Genomic DNA, 23,740 nt, shown 5'->3' with positions numbered 1-23,740 from the left:
AACTAGAACAGAACTAGAACAGAACTAGAACAGAACTAGAACAGAACTAGAACAGAACTAGAACAGAACTAGAACAGAACTGGAACAGAACTGGAACAGAACTAGAACGGAACTAGAACGGAACTAGAACGGAACTAGAACGGAACTAGAACAGATCTAGAACAGATCTAGAACAGATCTAGAACAGAACTAGAACAGAACTAGAACAGAACTAGAACAGAACTAGAACAGAACTAGAACAGAACTAGAACAGAACTAGAACAGAACTAGAACAGAACTAGAACAGAACTAGAACAGAACTAGAACAGAACTAGAACAGAACAGAACTAGAACAGAACTAGAACAGAACTAGAACAGAACTAGAACAGAACTAGAACAGAACTAGAACAGAACTAGAACAGAACTAGAACAGAACTAGAACAGAAATAGAACAGAACTAGAACAGAACTAAAACAGAACTAGAACTGAACTAGGGCTGATCTATAACAGAACTAGAACTCAACTTAAACTGAACCGTCATTATGTGGTCTTGATGAATTACATAGAGTAAACAATGTAAAATAGCTATAAAGCTTTTCTCATACACAATAGTTGGCAAATATTTGGTTTACAAAGGAGTTTCTTTACAATAACTTTTTTTTCAAATTGTTCACCTTTATAATAAACAAAGCTAAATGATAAAGTATTTTTTATTATGATGATGTAACTTACTTACATATGCAGTTATACATTATATGTAAAATTCACGTGTATCTACATATATGTAAAAATATGACATTTATTTGAATTTATAGATGTCATCATACATACATACGTTTGTCATTTGTATTTGTCGAAGCTGTCGCAAACATTTTAGTATTTTACTCTTCTCATGTTTTCGGTTTCAATCAAACATTTATTTGCACAAACATTACTTGTTGTTTGTCACTGTCATTTGGTCATTAATATTTATTAATTTTTTATAACCCTGATATTTTAATATTCTAGACTAGAAATGAAAATCTATAAGCAAGAAAATTACATGAATTTACTCTTCTTTGGAGGAGTTATAAAGGGTGGGAGAGAGTATGAGTGTGTTAGTTTTGTTTGTGTAATATAATGATATTTTTGTTTTTGTCATCAATATTATTACTATGAATGTATATGTGTAACTGTGTAAATGTAACCAGTTAGTGGGTATAGTATAGATTTCCTTTTACTTCGTTATGGGTGCTTAAATCACTCACAGAGCATTAGTGGCTTTTATCAGACGAAAATCTCTTGCTCTAACATTTTACACACACACATACGCATAACAAACACATTAGATGTAAATGTAACTGTTTATTATGCATGTATGTATCTATCTGTGTGTATGAGTGCATTTGTATTTGTTAGTTCTGGTTTGTTTGCTCTACATATTGATGTTATTTCTTTGTGTGTGAACAGTTCTAACTGAATGTGTCGTAAGGACACATTCATTGTTCGTGGCCCGTGGTTTTGTGTTGTAGGGAGTTGGTGCTGGTAGTGGTGGTGGTTGATTTTTGCATGTATTTGATAGATTAGTTGTGTCTGTATTAGAAGACATCATGTCATCTACAGTTAGTAAGTAACTCCTCTATCTCTGTTTTTTTTCCTAATAGTATGCTGTACATTTTATGTGTGTAAAATCTATAAATGAACTTGTTAGACGTGTTTGGCATAAATAAAATTATTATAATATTAATGAATTTTATTCATGGATTTTTCTTTCTTTCTTTAAAGGACAAAGAGATAGAAACTCTTGGTTTACATAAAGTAAAATTCAGTGAATAATGTGACATTTTGTTATATTTAGTTTAAAATCCCGATATTTTCCATTATTTACATGAACATTAGATTGTTTACATAATTTAATATAAAAAGAAATGAGTTTTGTTTTGATTAATTCAAAAACTCTTGCATTTAACTTACTACTAGCTTTACTTTACATTGTTTACTTCTTGATTACATTGTTTACATTATGTAAATTATGTTAAAAATGGATTTTAAAATGTAGTAATAAAAAGATTGTTGTAGTTTTCTTATTTTTTTTGCACAATTTTACATTGTTTACATGTTGTTTACATTATTGACATGGTGTAAATTTTCAATAAAATTTAGTTTTAACTATATTTATTTAATAATTATTAGGAAATTTTCATTTTGCGGTACTTTTTCATAATTATTTACACAATTTTATATATTTTACACAATGTAAAATTTAAGTAAACAATAGTATTTTAATGTATTTTTAATAAATTTCAAAATATAAGTAGAAAAAGGTAAAAAATAAATAATATTTTACTTTTTGACATGATGTAAAATAAAGGTAAACAATGTAAAAATTAACAAATATTGTAAAATTTGGCAAAAATGTATTTTTTTTTTTGAAAATTTTTAAAAATGGATAAACAATTGAATTAAAAAAATTTATATTATTTTACTTTTTTACATGATAAAGGTAAACAATGTAAAAATGAACAAAATTGTAAAATCTGGCAAAATTTTTTTTGAAAATTTTTAAAAAATGTAAACAATTGAATATTAATGAAGTGCATGGTAAATTATAGAGTTTTATCATTCAGGTGAAAATATACAATTTTTCATTATTTACAAGAGGTAAAATTTAGGTAAATTTAAAGATGCAGTGTATACAATGAGTAAACAATCTTAATGATTGGAAAGTTCTTATGTCTTCAAATGTCTTTATGATTTTCTTTATGAGTACATTGATTACATTGGGTAAATAATATATTTATAAAGTATACTTTAGTTATACTTTATTTACATGATATAAGGTAAAGGTAAATTGTATATTGTAGTGTAAACTATGGGTAAACAATACCAAATATTGAGAATTTCAAATTGACTTGATAAGTAGAGAATATTCATTAAGAAAAATAGAGGTAATGAATGTATTTAATTATGTATTTAAGGAAAAATGTTTCAGGTTTTTCAGTGTTTTGTGTGTAAAGTAATAATTTTACATAGTTTATTTAAGATAAAGTAGAGGTAAATTTTAAAGTAAACTGTTAGTAGTGGGTTTATGCTAAATATTTGCTTTACATCTTTACACTTAACATATGTCACAAATTATATAGTTTATACTTTGTAAACTAAAAAGTTTAGAAAAAGTTTTACGAAATTATAAAATTTACTAATTGTAAATTAAGCTTTAAAATATGTTGTGCCCTTCTTTATGTATAACCCCCCTAAATGTAGGCTATAAATTATTATTTTATTACAAATTGTAGTTAAAACTGTAACCCTTTACTTCACCTCCTTCTGGTTTTGTGTTTTTTTTTTTTTTTGTTTTAAATTTATTTGATTTTATATTATGTGTTTATATTTTCAAAAACTATTGTAGGAAAAAATATTCAGTAACGTATGTTAATTCGATATCCTCTTTTTTTGACACACATACATACATAGACTCATTTACGGTCACAGTTTCTATGGCATAGATTACATAATATTAATACGCGTAACGCAATTAAACTTAAATAATGACTATAATAATTACGAAATTTAGCCCTTTTAAGGAACTTATAGATACATATACATATTGTATGTATATGTAACTAGAAATATATAAAATATTGATAAATGGCTTTTGATTTTCAAACTAAAAACCTAGAGCAAGTGGCAGAAAAAAGGGTTTAATTATTTTCAAACAATTTAAAGTTAATGGCTTACAACTTGCACTAACACATATGTATGTAAGTATGTGTGAGGACATGAAACAGGTCCTAAAAACATTATTTTAGATTTATGTTAATTTAAAAAAAAAAAATCAATAAACATTTTTTGAAAACTAAAATTTTTTATTAGAGTTTAAACATTTTGTCGTTAAAGGTAAGTAATCTAAGGTGGTGGTGATGGTGGTTGTTTTTTTTATTTCTTATACAATAGTAAATCTTGTATAATTTTTTGGTTTAAATCCCTGGCATTGTGCTGGGGATAATATTAAGAATTTTGGTTTGTTTGTTTAAAATTTTGTTGGTTTTTGTTCGAAATTTTAATATAAAAAAATTTATTGGCAATTTTGTGGCTATTTATATATTTATTATAGCTTTATACACATGCTACCGTGACACATAAATTGTTTTTGATTTAAAATATATTATGAGATTTTTTAAGAATTTTTTAAAAATGGGGAGGTTAAGAAAAAAATCAATAACAATTTTCAAATTTATAGTTAAATTTGAATTAAAAAAAAAAAAACATAATAATAAATGAATAGAAGACAGTACCCTCAAGTCTTCTTAAAAGATAAACTTTCAGCTTCCTTAATATAAATTAAACGGGGTATAACAAGGAGCATCTTTCCCTTAAAAATTCAATAAATTCCACCTTTAGGCTTTAAGATCCCAATTAGTTTTTTTACCAATTAAATATACCCCTAAAAATATTTACCACATTTTATAATAAAAGAAAATTTTTCAATAAAATTGCACTCGCTTCCCTTTTAAAGCAGCATATTTTCAGGCGCCTAAGGCAATTGAATTGAACAGTAAATGCGTATTTTTGCGCATTCTATTAATGAAATTAAAACATAATAATTGGTGGTATCTTTCTACGAAAAACACACACACACATTGGGAATATTGGCATGTGCATGCATGTTAGCATTGATTGAATTTTATTCACAGACGCCTCAGGTAAGAAATTAATTAATTGTTTACATATAAAACAATTTAATATTGATAATGTATGTGGGATAAATAAGAAAATATATATTGATAATTTTAAACAAATATTTTGTAATAATTAAAAATATAAAAGAAAAACAAACAAATTTGCAGATTTGTTGAGAAAAAAATCTATCTTTGTTTTCTGTACAGCGGGAGTATTAGACAAATTCAGCTTTAAACCCTAAAATCTTATTTTTATAGATTTCCTATATGATTGGTTATTGAACTAATATCGAGCAGGCGCAATGGCACAAAATTCTTGTTAGAAACCTCCCTCGCCTGTAGCCTAATTTTACTACTTTCCCACACAATCCTTTAAATGTTTTTTATGACACTTTTTACACTAACAAGGCAACACCTTTCCTTGCTTGGTTGATTGTATGTGTAATTTCTAGATTTAACTACATGTATGTTTTCTGTTTGTACCTGTGATTTTTATTCTTTTCTTTCCTCATCTCTACTAATTCTTTGTTTATTTTCACTGAATTTTTATTTGTTGATTTCAACATTTTCGTTAGCATTTTTTCTTCTTAAAACAAAACGCGAAAAAATCGCTTAGTTAGCATGCTAAAGGAGAAAATACCATGACTACACAACACATGTGAAAGAACATATTAGGGTGGTAAAGATTTTAAAGAAATTTTGAGAAACTTTAGATAAACCTAAAGAAGAATAATCTTGAACTTTCAAAAATTTCTTTTTATTAACTTAAATTTGATATTCCATTTTTTTCAACTTACAGGGCGTTAGGTACTTCCCTATTGTATTTTTTCGCTTCTCTTTATGATATTTCTAAAAAATTTACCATTTTTTCTACACTTCTAAATGAATATTAAAAAAATAACGAACAAATTAATGACTTTTAAAATGTAAAAGAAAAAAATTGTGTTTTATATCTAAAGGGTGCCTTAAAGTATGCTTTATATTTAAAATTTTGTTTATCAATAAATGTAGACAATACTTTTCAATTAATGTTTAAGTCCTATCTCAAAATTTGCGCGAAACTTAAAAAAGGATTGCAAAGAGTGTATAGTCTAGTCCATAGAATTTTCCTAAGTATTTTCTATAGTCTCGACTATAGTCTTGTCTACAGTCTCGACTATAGTCTTGTCTACAGTCTCGACTATAGTCTGCCTACAGTCTAGACTACAGTATGTCTACAGTCTCGACTACAGTATGTCTACAGTATCGACTATAGTCTGTCTATAGTCTAGACTACAATCTGACTATAGTCTCGACTATAGTTTTGTCTATAGCCTCGACTATAGTCTTTTCTACAGTCGCGACTATAGTCTTGTATATAGACTCGTCTATAGTCATGTCTATAGTCTCGATTATAGCATTGTCTACAGTCTCGACTATAGTCTATCTATAGTCTTGTCTACAGTCTATAATCATGTCTATAGACTCGTCAATAGTCTTGACTATAGTCTCAACTATAGTCTAGTTTATAGTCTCGACTACAGCATACATGGCAACAGTTTAGCTCCCCGCCTAGTTTTGCCAGACCCTGTTTTTAACTATTGTTTTCTCATTCTGTTTTATTCTTAAAAGAAGAAGAAAAAAATAATAATTTTCGTGTTAGAAAAAATCTCTGTGTAAAATCGTTATCATCACAACTGGAAAAATGTAAAAGTCACATGTGGAAATTATGCGCGTTTTGCACATTTTTTTCTTTGTTTTTGTTAAAATATATAATTGACCAACAATTTTTATATGATTCGTTAGCAAAAGTTAGATTTAAAAAAAGCACAATAAAAACTATATGATACAAAAAGTTGTAAAGAAAATTTAATAGAAATTAAAGAAAATTTATAAAATTTTTTAACAAATTTTAAAGAAAAGTTCTCAATATAGTTTTCTTTTTTATAAATTTCTGTATTGAATATTCTAGATATTATCAATCCTTATTTAGTCTGATCTCATTTAATGTTTTTTTTTTCAATTTAAACATATTTTATCTTGTTTCAAATCATAAATTAAAAATTCATGTCACATGCAGCAACAAGACAAAAAAAAAAAAGAACATAAAGGGCGCCTTTGTGGTCATTAGGTCATTTCTAGTTTAATGATATATATTGAAGTTTACAGGCAAAAATAATAATAAAATGGAAAAGGGATTACAAAACAACAAATGTCATTCGTTTCATTATTTGAATAAAAATAGCACTCAAAAACTAACCAACCCCTAATAAAGAAACTGATATAATAGATTTGATACTAAGAAAGGGAAAGCTGAGCAAAACTAAAGTATAGTTTAAGGACTTTTTTAAATTAAAAAACGAAACTTAATAAACTTAAAAAATCTTAAAAATTTATAAAAGTTGTTAAAATTTTTTAGCCTTTACCCTAGTTCTATTCAGACACACATGTTTAGCATTTGACTAATATTTCGAAAATCTTTATTAATGATTAAATTTCTAAGGGATTTTTCACACAAAGTCCATATATAACCTTAAGAAGACCAAAGACGCAATTATATGATGATTGTTGTCTCTACACATATGAGAAATACTTAAACTAAAGGTGCTTGAAGATAAATTATTATTTTTCCAAACAAAAAACAATGTTAAATGCAAAGAATAACAAAAATAAAATAAATCTAATAATATTTATGTATTTCGTTTTACTTTGATGTATTTGCTTTTATTTGCCACTGACAGTTTGAGGTCTTAAAATGTATTAAGTCTGCTTGATATAATGATTTAATAAGGATAACATGATAAATATATACTAAAGCATACTTTAAGGCTAAGACGGAAACACACATTTTAGTATATTAGTTTTATATCAAATTATATTATCTGTTATATTGAATCGAATATAGAAGATTTCAATATGTTGTTTTATGTTAGTGATACTATTACTACGAAGAAAGAGAGAGAAGGAGAGAGGAGAGGCTAGGCTATTAATGCTTTTCATGTGAATAATGAATTTTGATGAAAAGATAATAAAATCATATTGGCTTTTGTGGTTATAAATGATGGTTAAGTTGAGTTTAATAGTAAAATTAAGGATTTTTTTGGTAACAAGTTTATACAAAATTTAATAGCTTAAAAGTAGGCTAAACAATTTTATAATGATTGATCCTAAAAGTAGGCAATGTGTTAATATTTTAACTTATTGTCTTAGTACTACTTAGTACTAATAGTTATAATAATAAAAGTGAGCTACAATTAGGAACCTACATTTAACTTTGCAGCCGATTTAAAGTCCAAATCACTTTATCAGCTATTTTATTTTGTCCTCTGAATCAGATCATATATCCATCCTTCCGCAGAACACTTAAATGTTCATCTTTCAATTTACTCTTCAGATATAGTCCAGCTGTAGTCATTTAATGAGACACTTATTTGCGATAATCAACAGGGTATCAAGGAGAGGTCTGATATCATATCAAGTGGTGAAAGATGACCTTCTGGCCTGAGCAGACTCACAAAATTCCCGCAGTAAGACAAATTTAAAGCTTGAAAATGAGATGTTAACTAAAGTGTAGATCTCTCCTTTGAATCGTAAAGGTGAGTATCAGTATTAACCATTTCATCTGCTATATTCCCTGATGCGTATGAATATATTGTTATCTAGAGCAGGTATAGATTCCAGTGGATTCCTTATTTCGCTAAGAGATTCCTGTCATTCGGAACCAGTCGGGATGTCATGCAGACACCAGATGAAGCTCTTTTACCAGGCTAACCGTCAATCCAAATTCGCATATATCCTTATATCCTATTGCTGAACTCTCATCTTGGCGTAAAAATCATGCAAACAGAAAAGCACCCTTTTTTTAAAATGGGGCAATGGATGCCAATTCCGACAGCCATTGAAAACTTTAATATATATCTCGAGCGTAACAACATTTAATAAAATTTATTTTGTTATCTGTACTCTGAACCGTTTGCCAGGAAGGAGAGAGTATGAATGAATGATATCATAATGATCGTGTAATGATCGTTAAACACTTGAAACTTGTGTGTATAGTTCATGAGCGTGCAATCAATCAATTGTGGATATTGTGTAGACAGCAGATGATGTTCTTATATCAGGCTTACTGTCTGTCCAAATGCACCAACTGTTCTAAAGCTGAACTATTATTCTGAATAATCGTGAAGCTAAAAATATACTCTTTAATTAAAATGAGGAGGAAAGTCTGTTCAGTGAGCCATTGAAGGCCAATGGATCCATTTACATTTACTTATCACCGCCGTAACACATTCTCTTGTTATCTACTCTCAACCGTTTGTCAGAAAGGAGAGTGTACGTAGTTCAAATGTTGAAATGTTTGCCTTTGTAAACCAATGTAGTCATACGATCGTTATAGAAGCTGTTAGGGGCCGACAAAGATAAATCTAAGTACCGAGAAGCCAGTGCTGTAAAACATATATTGTGTGCAATTGGTTGAGCCTATCTTAAGGCTCTAGCTATTTTCAATCAACTACACTCACAATCAATTTGTTATTAATCATAAACCCTTAAAAATATGCTTTACTTTTCTTAAATCCTTTTAGATAGACTTCATATTTTCACAAACCTCTAAAGTATGCTTTACTTATTACACTTTTTCAAAATTAAATTTAATATTTATTTCTATATTACTTTCATTTGAACTATTCACATTATTGCTGCTATTGTTGTTGTGTTTAATTTTGTTTTATCATGATTTATTAAAGAATCAATATTTAAATTTCATAGCAAATTTACATGCTTTTACCTTAGCATTCGGCTCGTATTGTAAATGTTCGATAAGGATCTTTAGACATGTGACCAACCATAGTATTGTAGTTGTTAGGTTTTTTTGGCACACATACAATGTCCTAAAACCTATAACCGCATTAGTAAAACAAACGAAATGGAATGAACAATGAATAAATAAAACCGATAAAACTATAATAAGGGCGTTTGTTATTTTTGTATATATATTGCGATTTGCCCACAAAAAAATACTCTAATGACTTGACATTTTATAGATTTTTATTTTAATAACCCTTTTTTTTGCCTGCAAAAAAAACCCTGCGGCTAGAGTTGTAGAGACCTTATAGTGATTAAAATGAAAACTACCAAACAATTTTAATGTTAAAAACATGACACATTTTTTTTGTTTATATAAAAATTTAAATTTTATATGAAAAATATATGGAAAAACACGCTAACCGCCACAATTGACCATTTTATTGGAGCCATAAACAAGTATTAACGGTCTGTCTGCTTTAGCATAGCAAAAAGGGGATGAGTTGCCGAGATGTTAAAAACCAATTGTTTTGAATATTTATTATAGAAAACTCCCAGTTTAATTTAAATGTTTGATTTCTTTTGCCATTATTATAATATATTCTGTGAAAAAAACATCACAATTTCCACACGAATTGTTGATTAGTATTATCGATAAGCTGAGTTTTAGTTGGGGAAAAAAATAACTAAAAATACATAGCATGCCAACAACATGATAAAGTAAAAACAAAGTAAAGTATACCTAGAGGGGGGGGGGGGTTATTTTGGTTTGTTTGATTTAAACCAAAAAAAGTAAATATATACATATAAAACTAAATATTACTATCGATTTGCTGTTGGTTTTTAATTCTTTAGTATTGTGTTTGCAGTTATTACTTACTTAAACACACAATTGTTGCTTAGTCATGAATGCGAAAAATTATGAGCGATCGACACGCAATTTGTAAATTGTTAAATCGCTGCTACTTGTTAGAGAGAAAGATTGAAAGAGAAAGGGGAACGAGCAACACTGCAATATACAAATCATGTTTCCTTAAAATAGGCAACATTTTATTTATGCAGTTTATTTGACATTTAACCATTTTCTATTTTTATTTGGAATTAAAGTGGTTTTTGTGTTAAAGGGAATTTGCGTTGTTGCATATTTTTTTGGGCTTTTAAACCTACAATTATAGATTTTTAATCATAGACTTGGTGGTAGGCAACTAATTTTCAAATATGTTTGTTGGTTTTAACTGGAGGTCTTACAAATAAAAAACAATATGACATTTATTACAACAACAATGCTAAATGATAAAATCAGTTTTTGGGGGGAGAAATTTTGCAAAAACCTTAGCATGAACTTTCATTAGCAATACGATGATAAAGCCCAAAAGTAGGCAATGTTTTACACATACAAAACTATCTTTTAATCTAAAAAAAATTACAATTTTTGTTTGATTTCTATAATTTAGGTTTAATAAAAACCTAAGTTTGATCTTGACAGTTATTGACACTATAGAGTAATCAAATTAGTAAATTGAGTTATTTATAGCTTCGTAGTCGACTAGTCTATATCTTTGACTATAGACTGGACCATATCTTCGACTACAGACTGGCCTACAGCTTCGTCTACATACCGGTCTACGGCTTCGTCTATAGACTGGTCTATAGACTGGTCTACAGCTTCATCTTTAGACTGGTCTACAGCGTTGTCTATAGACTGGTCTACAGCTTCATCTATAGACTGGTATACAGCTTCGTCTATAGACTGGTCTACAGCGTTGTCTATAGACTGGTCTACAGCTTCGGCTATAGACTGGTCTACAGCTTCGGCTATAGACTAGTCTATAGCTTCGACTATAGACTGGTCTATAGCTTTGCCTACAGACTAGTCTGTAGCTTTGCCTATAGACTTGTTATAGCTTCGACAATAGACGGGTCCATATCTTCGACTATATGTAGAGTAGGCTGTTTAAAGACTTCGACTATATAATGATTTATAGCCTCGACTATAGACTATTCTATAGTTTCGATTATGGACTGTTATTTAGGGTCGACCATTAACTGTTCTATAGCCATGATAATAGACCGTTCTATTGCCTTCGATTATATGTAGACTAAACTGCTTTATGGCTACGATTATATACTGTTTTAAAGCCTCGAATATAGACTATTGAAAAGCCTAGACAATAGACTATACTAAGGACTATTTTATCTCTTCGACTAAAGACTGCTCTATAGCTTTGACTACTCTGTAGACTCTTAAATATCCTCGGTTATAGACTCTACTAAATACTGCCCTGTAGCCTCTACTATGGACTGTTCTGTTGCATCGACTATAGACTGTTCTATAGCTTCACTGTTTCTAGAAGTCTTTTTAGCCTCATTTATAAATCTATAGCCTCAACTAACGTCTCCTCAGTAGGCAAAGCAAAAAAGTCTCTTTTACAAAATTCTGCATAAATTCTAAGAAAAAAACTAAAACAAAACACAAAAATTAAACCATAAAAATTAAAAAGTCATTTAGTTTTACACTCAGACAAATTTATTGCCAAAAGATTATCGAATTTCTTTAATAATTACAAACACCATTACAGAGCCAATAAAAACAACACCTAAAATTATACTACACATTATAACTCTATAAACAAATATTTATAAACAACATTTTTTTTTTTGTTAAAAACTTTTACTCTTATCGTAATTTACTAATGACCAAAATATAAACTATAAATTATCTTAAGCAAGTAAAAGAAACACCATTAAAAGAATCTACAAATTATATTTTTATTTGTATTTAGCCTCCCCATAAAAATATGCTTTGATTTTAAGACAAAAAAACATAAAGAAAAACAAATATAAATAAACATAATTGCAGCATATTTTCATGGGTAGACTAGAGTTTTTCTTTCTTTTGCTAAAAACGGAAAAGCTTTGAAGTTCGATTGGCGTCATTAAAACTTAGATAAAAATCTATAAGTAATAATTTTCCATATATACAGACAAGGCATTATATAAACATTAACACTGTTAGGTCATTAAGAATATGAAATAAAATAAGAGAGAAAGTGAAGCATAAGTAGAGGGGTAAAGGAAAAGTGTAGTAAAATGCACATGTTTTTTTGGACAGAAAAAAGTCTACTTAAAGAGGGATTATTAAGCGTGGCTAATATATATTTATGATATTTAAAAGGAAAAACACAAAAATTATGCAGAAATATATGCTTTGGCAGAGTAAAGTAGTTCAAATGAAAATTATAATAATTTTGTGGAAAAACATTTTATCAAAGAAAAAAACCATTACGTTTTGTAGATTATATTGAGGTAAAATTACTAGAAATATTAGATTATAAAGAGCATTAGGAAAAGCATATGAATAGAGACTAAAAGCCGTTCTGTAGCATACCTTAAGGCGGTCTACTACTAGGTTAAAATTTTCTGATTGTTTATCAACGAAAATCTTTATATGAAGATCTATTCTTGTGCCTTAATTAGAATTGCCATGTTTCCTTAAATCAAACATTAAAAACATTTTAAATTTGTTTCTTCATTTTCAAAGTATTTTCAATTTTATTACCATTTCTATATAAAAAAATTTTAATTAATTAGTTTTAAACACACCTAGATAGTCTGTCCTTTTGTCCTGCAATTTTCAATTACCAACATGTATGTAAATGTATCTTTCTATAATATTTCTGTAAAAAAACATGTAACTGAAATCTAAAGAAGTTGTGTCAGTGTGTTGTTTAACAAATGAAACCACTCACTCACTCTCCCTTATAGACTAATTAACATAATTTATCAAATGTCAACACGAGTGTATTTAGAGTTTTTTCTACATATTTTCATTCCTTCATACTTCTCTTTGTTTTTTAATACAAATTTAAATTTTTTGTTTAAATGAAATGTTAATGATGCATTTAAATGATTACCGACCCAATGACTGACTTAGGCATGACTGGCTAATAATTGAATTTATTTTAATAGATGAATACAGTCGTGGTGAAAAGTTAAAGTGCAGAAGAATAATAGATCAATATAGGTCGAGAAAATAGATTAGATTATAGACTAGACTACAAAACTAAACATCAGGCTATAGGCGGACTAAAGACCAGACTGTCATCGAGACTATGGTTGAGACAATATTTCTGAATATACACTAGATTAAAGTGGAGTCTATGGACCAGACTATAGCCGAGGCTATTGACCGAACTATATTACAGAGTATAGACCGAACTATGGTTTAGAGTACTTATATACAATACTGTTGTAGAAAAGACTAAACTTGAGCTTTAAATATAGACTAAAGTATAGACTAATGACCAGACTGTGGGCCAGGCTATAGTCGAGACTATTGAGAGGACTATATTTCAAAATATTTACCGGATTAAATATATTAAGATTATACACTAACTATAGCCTAGAATCAATGCTATACACATAGCTATAATCGAGACTATAAAACTAACTTTCGACTATAGTTCTACAGTCTGGTCCATAGTCTCGACTATATTTTGCTCCTGAGTCTTCACTATAGTCTGGTAAATAGTCTCTACTCTAGACTATATTTGGATACAGTGTCTCCATAGTCTTGATATGATAACCTGATATTTAATTAGGACTAGTTCTAGACTTAAGTTAAAGGTCATTTAGTAATTAACTACCCTTAAACGTATTTTCCCGACTGTCTATCTTCACATATGTTTGTTTTGTGTAAATGTTTGAGGGTTTTTTTTTCCTTGTCTTTAGTCCCTTTTGAATAAAAGTAAGGCTCTTCAGTGTTTAGAAGTCATTAGTAACAACAACAAAAGTGTTTATGAAAAAAAGTGACGAAATGTCATATTTTGACAAGCTAATGAGATAAACAGATGTCTAAAAACTGTTTACATTGATAGAGAAATTAGTTGTTTTTTTTTAAATTTTAAAAATTCAAAAGAACATTTTGTTAGCCAAAACTAGGGTATAACTTTAATCGATTTTGTTGTTGTTGTCTTCTATTTATGTAAATATTCATTTTTAGTTTAAAATTTGTTTCGCCTCATAACTTTCTCAATACTTCCTTTTAGAAGTCGTTGAGGAATTTGCAATAATTTTCTTTCATACTTTTATGGCAAATCTGCATAAATATGTCAACTATATTAAAAAGTTATGTGATGTGTATTGAAAGGGTGTTAAACCGCCTAAAAGAAGACAACAGTTTTATTGTAAGTACATTAAGAGAAAACCGAATGAAATATTTCGCTGAAAATTGAGAACTTGAAAATGAGGCCCACAACTTGGCTTTACATTTTAAAAACAAATTATAAATTAAAAACTTGTTTTATAACTGAATTCTAAGTGAAAACTTTAAGCAGAATAAATTCCACCTAAAAGTAGACTTCATATTTTTTAATATTTTTTTATTATTGTTAAGCTTTGATTTCTATTAGTTTTCTAGAATTAAATTATGTTTCCTTATAGAATATTCCTCCTTTGCTATAGTTATAAAAACCATATTCAACTTGTCAATAACTTTCCTCTAACGTTTGCCACAAGAATTTCATATTTATTAATATTAAAATAAATTTTCAATAAAACGTTTTCTCTATTTCTATTATTTGAAATTTAATGGCCTCTATTTGACTTAAAGATCACGCTTCCTTATTTTTACGCTGTTTCAATTTGGCATTTTCATATATAGAATGAAACCCTTAGAAAACCCATAAATTTTGTTCAAAAAAAAAAATCTTAAAATATCATAAAATTTGACATTTGGAAATTGTCGAGGATTTGCTATACACACTCACAAACACTAAAAGACGCCATCAATACTATAACATTACTAAAGGCCTCTTTTCAATCTGGAATCATGTAGGAATCTTCGCTTTTTTATGAAATGAACAAAAAGAGGAAAAAATACTTTATAACCATGACGCCATATGCAAATGTCTCACACCACAAATGTTTGATTCAAATGCTAGAAAAAGAATGTGATAGAAATATTTAAATATAACGGAAATATATAGAAACATAAATATGGTGGTGACTTCCTACTCCACACACACACACTCATACACATACCAAAACATTAAAATATTTCTTGCGTACAAAAGAAATATTGATGATGACGCTGTTTGTATTGAGAGTCTGAAAAAAAGGATTCAAATTCGCCACGCGTTTAAGCAATATTTCCTATTTACTGTTTACTATTTCCAAAATATATTCAATATTTTCTTTTTATGACTGTTGTAAGATTTCTATTTTGAAAAATGCCAGAAGCGGGGGGTTATAGACAATTTATTATAGATAAAAAATATACCATAATTTTGATTCCTTTAGACAATTTTCTTTACTGTTCAATGTCTTTTTTGTGCGAAGTGTTAAACTCTTTTTATTTTCTTTCATATGTGTGTAATATTTTCTTTAAAAAATGAAGTGAAAATTTCCATATGATGTCATATGTATTTTCTTTTGAGAGTTTTGACATCATAAACTAGACTGTATTTTCGCTTGTCTTTTTGGATTATTTTGTTGAACATTTATAGTTATTAATGATGCACGAGCAAGAGTGAGGGAGTTAATTTTGGAAGAAAAATAAAACACATGTTTAACAAAGTCAATAAATATTCAGGAATATTGAAAAGGATTTACAGTATTCATTTTATAGACATGGCTATACAGACTATAGACTATAATCGAGACTAAAACTAGCCGATACACAAAATAACTGACAAATCAAAGTAGAAATACTACACACCGATCTGTGGTCTTGGATACACTCGAGATCGAGATTATAAAACCAACTGTAATCTACAATACGATCTATTGTCGAGGCTATAGAATAATTTATAGTCGGGGCTATAGTATAGTCTATAGTCGAACCTATGAAATAATCTTTAGTCGAGGCTACAGAATAATCTGTAGTATATGTTTTAGAACAGTATATATTCAAGGCTATTGTACGGTCTATAGTTAAGGTTATATAACTGTCTAGAAATGAAGTTATATAGCAGTCGATAGTCGAGGCTATAGAATAGTCTATAGTCGAGGCTATGAATAGTCTATAGTCAAGGCTATGAATAGTCTATAGTAGAGGCTATAGAATAGTCTATAGCCGAGGCTATGGAATAGTCTATAGTCGGAGCTATAGAATAGTCTATAGTCGAGGCAATAGAATAGTCTATAGTCGAGGCTATAGAATAGTCTATAGTTGAGGCTATGGATAGTCTATAGTAGAGGCTATAGAATAGTCTATAGCCGAGGCTATGGAATAGTCTATAGTCGGAGCTATAGAATAGTCTATAGTTGAGGCTATAGAACAGCCTATAGTCGAGGCTATAGAACAGCCAATAGTCGAGGCTATGGATAGTCTATAGTCTAGGCTATAGAACAGCCTATAGTCGAGGCTATGTATAGTCTATAGTCGAGGCTATAGAATAGTCTATAGTTGAGGCTATAGAATAGTCTATAGTCGGGGCTATAGAATAGTCTATAGTCGAGGCTGTAGATTAGCCTATAGTCGAGGCTATAGAATAGTCTATAGTCGAGGCTATAGAATAGTCTATAGTCGGGGGAATAGAATAGTCTATAGTCGAGGCTATAGAATAGTCTATAGTCGAGGCTATAGAATAGTCTAAAGTCGAGGCTATAGAATAGTCTAAAGTCGAGGCTATAGAATAGTCTATAGTCGAGGCTATAGAATAGTCTATAGTCGAGGCTATAGAATAGTCTATAAGTAGTCGAGGCTATAGAACAGCCCATAGTCGAGGCTTTAGAACAGTCTATAGTCGAGGCTATAGAACAATCTACAGTCGATGCTACAGAACATTCTTTACTCAAGGCTATAAAACCGTCTATAGTCGAGTCTATATAACAGTCAAAAGTCTAAGCTATAGAACAGTCTATAGTCTAGGCCTTAAATTAGTCTATTATCGAGTCTATATTCTTTAGGCTTTAGTCAAAGCTTTAGACTAGACTGTAGACAAAACTAAAGCTTCACTAAAAAAGGAAAAATTTGAATACAAATCTAACGCTTACCTTTTTACACTGCGACTAACGTAGTTTTTGTCTTGAAACTGAAAGTAAATAGAAGTAAAGATCTAATTAATAAGAAGAAACCCAAATCCAAATATTTAATATAATAAGTCCATTAAATCTATTAAAACTATTTGTTTTAGTATTTGAAAGTTTGCAAAGAATAAAAAATTAAATGACTAAAAAATTAGCTTAAAAGAAATCCTGCAATACTTCTTCAATAAACCGCTTATAGTAGGAGTTTAAATTGGTTGTTGTATTTTCACAATTCACACAACAAAAACAAAAACCATACAATAATGATGATTCCCTTATTTTCACGCCTTTTTGGCAACGCATGATCACCTTTGTAGTTAATAAATTATTTTGCATTTATGTTAATGAGACAATTTTTGTTCAAGCTAAAACATAAATTTTATAAATGTCACCCATGTTGCAAACAGACAGCCAGCAATGAAAACAACAACAACATTCGTTTAAAAAATATATAGAAAATAAAATGATGCAATCGAAAAAGGGAAAAAGAAAATTTTGTGTCTGCGTAGGTGCCTTGCCAGGGCTGATCACTGATCAGTGTCCCGAGACGTATACACAAATTAATGCCAACACATGTTAAAGGTAATGAAGTTATAATTAAAATTCAATTTTTTATTTCTCTCTGCTGTGGAAAAAAATTATTATTAAATGATCACAAAATCATGTTTTCAAAGAACTGATCGCAGAAGGCAAAAATTATGATTTATGCTAAAGATTTGAATAGAGACATTACGACAAGAAGAGTAAAAAAATTGGCAATTGAATGCAAATATTAAATTGGCAATAATAATGAAGAGATAACACTGAGAGAAAAATATTGTTTTTGAAGTAAAATATTTCTTTGTTTTAAATGTAATAAGGGGGTTTATGTTCTTTTGAAAAAAATTTTAACATTTGTACGCGTTATTTTGTAAAAATTAAATAAACATGTTAATGAAATTTGACCTGAATAAAAGCCCTTAAGCTTAAATATTTATTTAAATAGAAAAAATCGTACTTTTTTAATGGAAAAAATTCATAATTACCTTGAAATGTTTGTTTTTTACACACAAAAATTATAACGGAAATCCTCAAAATCAATAGCAAAAAAAAAACAAAAAAAAAATAGCAAAAAAGTTAATGGTTTTTGTATGAAAAAACCCAAAAAAAAACAAGAAATGAAATCATCAAAAGGATGAGGCATAAAACCACCACTTAAAAATTAAACAATACCCATTATTTTCATTATTATCACTACCACCACCACCATCACCAGACAGCAATAACATCTTTATACTCAAACACCAAACCAACAACAGCGTCATCATCAGCACTCCACCTTTTTCAGTTGTCGTTATTACTTTTTCTACTTACCTCTAGGCAAATTTTCATAAATTAACAGAAAAATCCTTAAAATTTTATTTTGGAAAAAACTGATAAAATTTCTATAAAAAACAGCTTTGGAAAAAAAATATTAAAAAAAATGGTACAACAATAGCCCAACAAATGACAGGGGAGGAGATTTCTGGGGGTAGGCTTATCAACAAATTTATGGAAATGTAAGAATTAAAGTTTTATCCCTGATTACCTGAAGTAAAAATATGAAATAAATATTCAAATTTGATAAACAAAAAAGGCAAAAATAAAATGAATAAAAACATTAATAGAAAAGCTATTTATACAAAAAAGATTCATAACTCTCTTTCTCTTAAATAAAATATTTAATTCAAATTTTACTATTTTCAATATTTTACATTACAAACTCTTTGATATCTCAAAACTTTAATAAATTTGCTTAAATGTTTATTATGAATATCCAAAACGTACGTGCTTTTTCATTACTTTTCAACAAAAATTTTAGTTGATTTTTCATTTTTAAGTGCTTAAAATTATGCTACAAATAATAATAAAACAGCAATAATAATAAATGTGTTCGAAAATTTGTTGAATTGAGTTTATTTTCAAGTGCGGACCACAATTACTTTCACACTTAAACAATTGCATGTAAACATTTATAACTCTTAGTAATAAACATGTGTGTGTGTGTGTGTGTGTTTTGTATTATATTTGCTTTTATTTTTGAGTATTATCGAAAAACTTTAATAATATTCAAAATGTACGTGTTTTACTATTTGACTTTTTGTGGATCAACTAGAGGTAAATGTAGAGTGTAAATGTATTTGTTTTTGAAGGTGTTTTTGGAATTATTGTATACACAAAATACCCAGCAAAATGTTAAACATTTTTGAATAAAATTTACTCCTGAAAGTATTCGAATATTATTGAAAAACTAACTCCTAAAAGTATGCTCGCATAATTATGTAAAAAGCTTCTGAAAAAGGCTTAATGTTGGTATAAAAGCTATCATCTTAACTACAGGCTTCTCCAATTTTTCTTGAGAATTCCCCTTGTATGGATAAGTCAGCACTTCCTGAGGCTTTTTTACCTCATTCCCTCACCGATGTGAATCCATATTTTGTTAAAATTCCTTCTCTTTTGTGACTCCATATTGGCAGCTAATTATGCTTAAATATTCCCTTTTATGGGTGAAATTCTTCTCCTGGGTCTCCTCACTAAGATTCTCGAGACATCGATTGCTTTTAACTTCTGGCCTAAGTCAATACTTTCCGAGTCTATGTCTCCACAGCTATGCAAATTCATTTATGCTTGAGGTTTAAGGATGTGAGTTTTCTTCTTAGTTATAAGATATCGGTTGACTTTAACTTCTGACCAAAGTCAGCACTTCTAATACAAATGCATTTATTCTTTCTATCTTCCTCTTCGCAATGAGCCATCGGTTGCCTTTAACTTCTGCACTTCTAATACAAATGCATTTATTCTTTCTATCTTCCTCTTGGCAATGAGCCATCGGTTGCCTTTAACTTCTGCCTTAAGTCGGCACTTACTGAAGTTATGTCTCCGCACAGATGTGAGTCTTTTTAGGCTGCTAAATATGCTCGGAGATTGCTCTAGTATAAGATTCTTTCTTCTTCACGTCCCGAAAGAAGTCTAGTAATCACCAAGATTACAAATTGTGTAGACAGTACTTTCCACTTTGAACTCCAAAGAATTCTACAGTTTGTCAGTTTTCGACACGTTTTAATCATACTTTGTCATAACTCAATTAATTCCAAGGTTATCGAAAACTTCAAAGAATCATAACTACAATACTGAATTTGCTATAGGAGGTTGCACCAAATCTCCAAAACTAAACTGGAAAACTACTGGTCATCACGTCAAATACTGTCATTAAAAATTACTCGAAATGATTGATTTAATAGAACCACGATATTAGAAAACGATCACTAGTTTTTAGCTTTTTCTCTTCGGAGATAATTTATAGATTCATGCTTTTAAAAATGTCCAAAATTTCTAGAACACTTTGCTGGGTTTTTTTAACTTTCAAGTATCATGTTTAAACATAAAATTGAAATGATTATTGGGTTTGTTGCGAAAACAGTTTAAACTTTTCCTATCGATTTAAGTTGAACTAGGGAAAATTATTGGTAAACATAAAAAAGGTTAAAATGGAGGACGTGGTTTTAAAAGATAATCACTTTTTTAAAAGCAGATTAGAGAAATGTTGATTGTAGAAGTGACATACGCATTGCTGATATTTACATTTACATTGACTATATAATTGGATGAGATATTAGTTCAGATACGAAGAAAGACATTACAGTCTAATCGTTAGTACACAGAACTGCCTAATAGATCATGCATTTAATGCTGCGTATCATTTTTTAATTAGAGAAACCACATAAAACTACTGTTAGTAGTAGTTATATTCAACTTAGATGCAGAGAGAAGCTGAGTTTTTTTTCTCATGTTAAACAAATACACAATTTTCTCAATTCCTCCAAAAAACTTTATTTTTGCATATCATTGACCTAATAAGATTATCCAATTCTTACCCCGCTACCGCTTCTTTAAAACAGAAAACTTCTTATTAAACATCTCCTTAAAAAAACCGAAAGCGTCAATGTCATGTTCCACTTGATTAACTTAACAAAATTCCAATCAATTTAAATTTGCAACGTGCAATAATGTTTAAATGTCAAATTGAATTTACCACTTTGCTACATGAAAGACAATATGATCGCACTACAACACAGTGATGATCATCATCGTCCTCATCAACATGATAATGACAGTGATCAGTGTTTTGTATTCCAACTTTAAAGTTTTCGCAATGATTGCAATACGATTGAAGTAGTCATCAATTCGTTTTGCACATACACACACTTACTCTCTTTATCTCTCGGTTAGTGGAAAGAAGACGACAGATGGATGGATGGACAGACGGACATGCAATGTAGTGTGGATTTCGCCAAGAATTTCAATTGATTTGTTACTAAGTTTTTTTTCTTTTTGTTCCTTTGGTTTTCTTAGCTCCTCTTCTATTCCAGCAGCGAAATTGAAAAGACGGTGCTTTTGATGACAGTTTTTTGTTTGCAGTATTTTTTTGCAACAGACAAAGTCTTCATATGAAAAGACAAATATATTTTACACATTAATTGTTGAGCGAGAGTTGGGGCTTTTAGAGAAAGAGTTAGCAGGGCTGGGGGGTTTACAGGCAACAGCTGTTAAAACATAAAAGTCAAATAGGCGGCAAATAATCAAACATCATGTTGACAACATTCTTTTTCTTTTTATTTGATTTTACTTTTCGTTTTTTGATGATTCACTTTATTTGCAAGGGAATTGAAAGAGGTGTGTTTTTTGTTAATTTTTTAGAATTTTAATTGATTTGTTTTTAACAGTGTTATTCTTAGGGAAAAAATGTCAAGAGTAAATAATTAAACTAGAGTTTAAACTGTGTAATTATAATAATATTTGCTTTAGTTGTGTTGTGTTTTAATCTAAGAAATTTGTTGATTTTAATCCTTAATTCGTTATGGCAACTATTTTAAATTCTACTACATTTAAAGCTGCACTCAACGATTCAAACATACAGGTATGCAGATGTGGTTAAACATTGGAACTATGGAGAGATCTAGAAGACTGAGGAATCACCTTAAAAAAGCGAGCGAAAGAAACCATGATCACGATCAAGAAAGGAGTATTTCGAGATTGATTGTTTAAGAACATTGAAATTATATGATCAATTGATAGTCAAAGCTGAGAAGCAAAACTCTAACGATATTGACTGGGTTTCTCTCAGTACAGTGATCAGCAATCAGACATCCTAGGACCTATAGATCTCAGACTTAGCAAATGATCATGAAAACTAAACACACCTTCCCATTTTCCTCTGAACTAAAAGTAGGGAATCTTTCTCACTACCAAAGCATTGAAAGAAGTTTATATTCCTTTTTTTTTCTTTTTCCCATTCATCGAGGCATGAATGTAAAAAAAAGTGTGGTATTTTTTTATTTGTTCTTTGCTTGTGGCGACTTGGCGTACTTTTGTGTGTGCGTGATAAAAGATCAATTTAGCTTGCAATGCGTCACTGATTTAAATCCGATATTGCAAAATTGAGCAAGTTGATCCATGCTAAAACATGAACATGGTATTTTGCAATTATTGAACTTCAAAAGGTAGAAGACGAAAATGAAGGCAAGAGAGAGCAACGAAAAAAAAGAAACTTAAACAATAAAAAGGAAGTTTAACAGGCGTAGTTAAAGGTATTATTCCACATGAAGTACACTGGTGAAGAAATAATCAAAAAATTGTCAAAAGCTCAAACTATAGGCAGACATATACACGCCACTGTATTAAACTAAAGACAACTGACTATTAAGGGTAATCACAGTTTATGAACGAAACTTTATATAAAATATTAATTTAGTAAAACTTAAATAATTTATAAATAAAACAACATACAAGCAATTGTCTTTCATAAGTTGTTTTAATCCTCTAAGTATTATGTAGTCTGTGAGTAGTCCTAATGTTTTATTTGTAATTTTTGCTTTAGCGGCTTTTATATCGACAATTTCTTGCTGATCTCCCCTCCCCATCTCCTATAGAACAAACCAACTGATCAGTTGTAAAGAAAATTTATTAAATTGTAATCAACTTGTACATATGTAGATATATACGGCAAAAGTATTTCTTTAATTTGCAACCAACTACATAGATCCCAAGCCAAATGTTGTTCGCACAAGTTCGTTAAATGATTTTAAATCAAACGTGTAGACAACAGTAGTCACTAGTCCAAGTGAAAACTAAATCGATTTTAATCAAAATTTATGATAATTTTAAATGAAATTAAATAAAGTTCTATCATGCAGCGAGTAGTAGTTGCAACAAATGAACGTACGAACTTACAACTAATTGGCATGCAATAATGTGTTTATGCTTTGACATGA

At 29.3% G+C, this 23,740-nt stretch overlaps 1 long non-coding RNA gene across 1 annotated transcript in view; it reads right to left on the bottom strand.

Moving 5' to 3' along the window:
• Window positions 1–23,740, bottom strand: part of LOC124418613 — a 76,295-nt gene that overhangs the window by 17,814 nt on the left and 34,741 nt on the right. The window contains exon 2 of the long non-coding RNA XR_006940105.1: window positions 17,418–17,455. This is a non-coding gene — a long non-coding RNA (uncharacterized LOC124418613). The remainder of the gene's footprint in view (window positions 1–17,417; window positions 17,456–23,740) is intronic.

Source organism: Lucilia cuprina, chromosome 3, assembly GCF_022045245.1.
Source record: "Lucilia cuprina isolate Lc7/37 chromosome 3, ASM2204524v1, whole genome shotgun sequence".
NCBI classification, from domain to species: Eukaryota; Metazoa; Arthropoda; class Insecta; order Diptera; family Calliphoridae; genus Lucilia; species Lucilia cuprina.
This window is presented reverse-complemented; position numbering and strand designations above follow the sequence as displayed.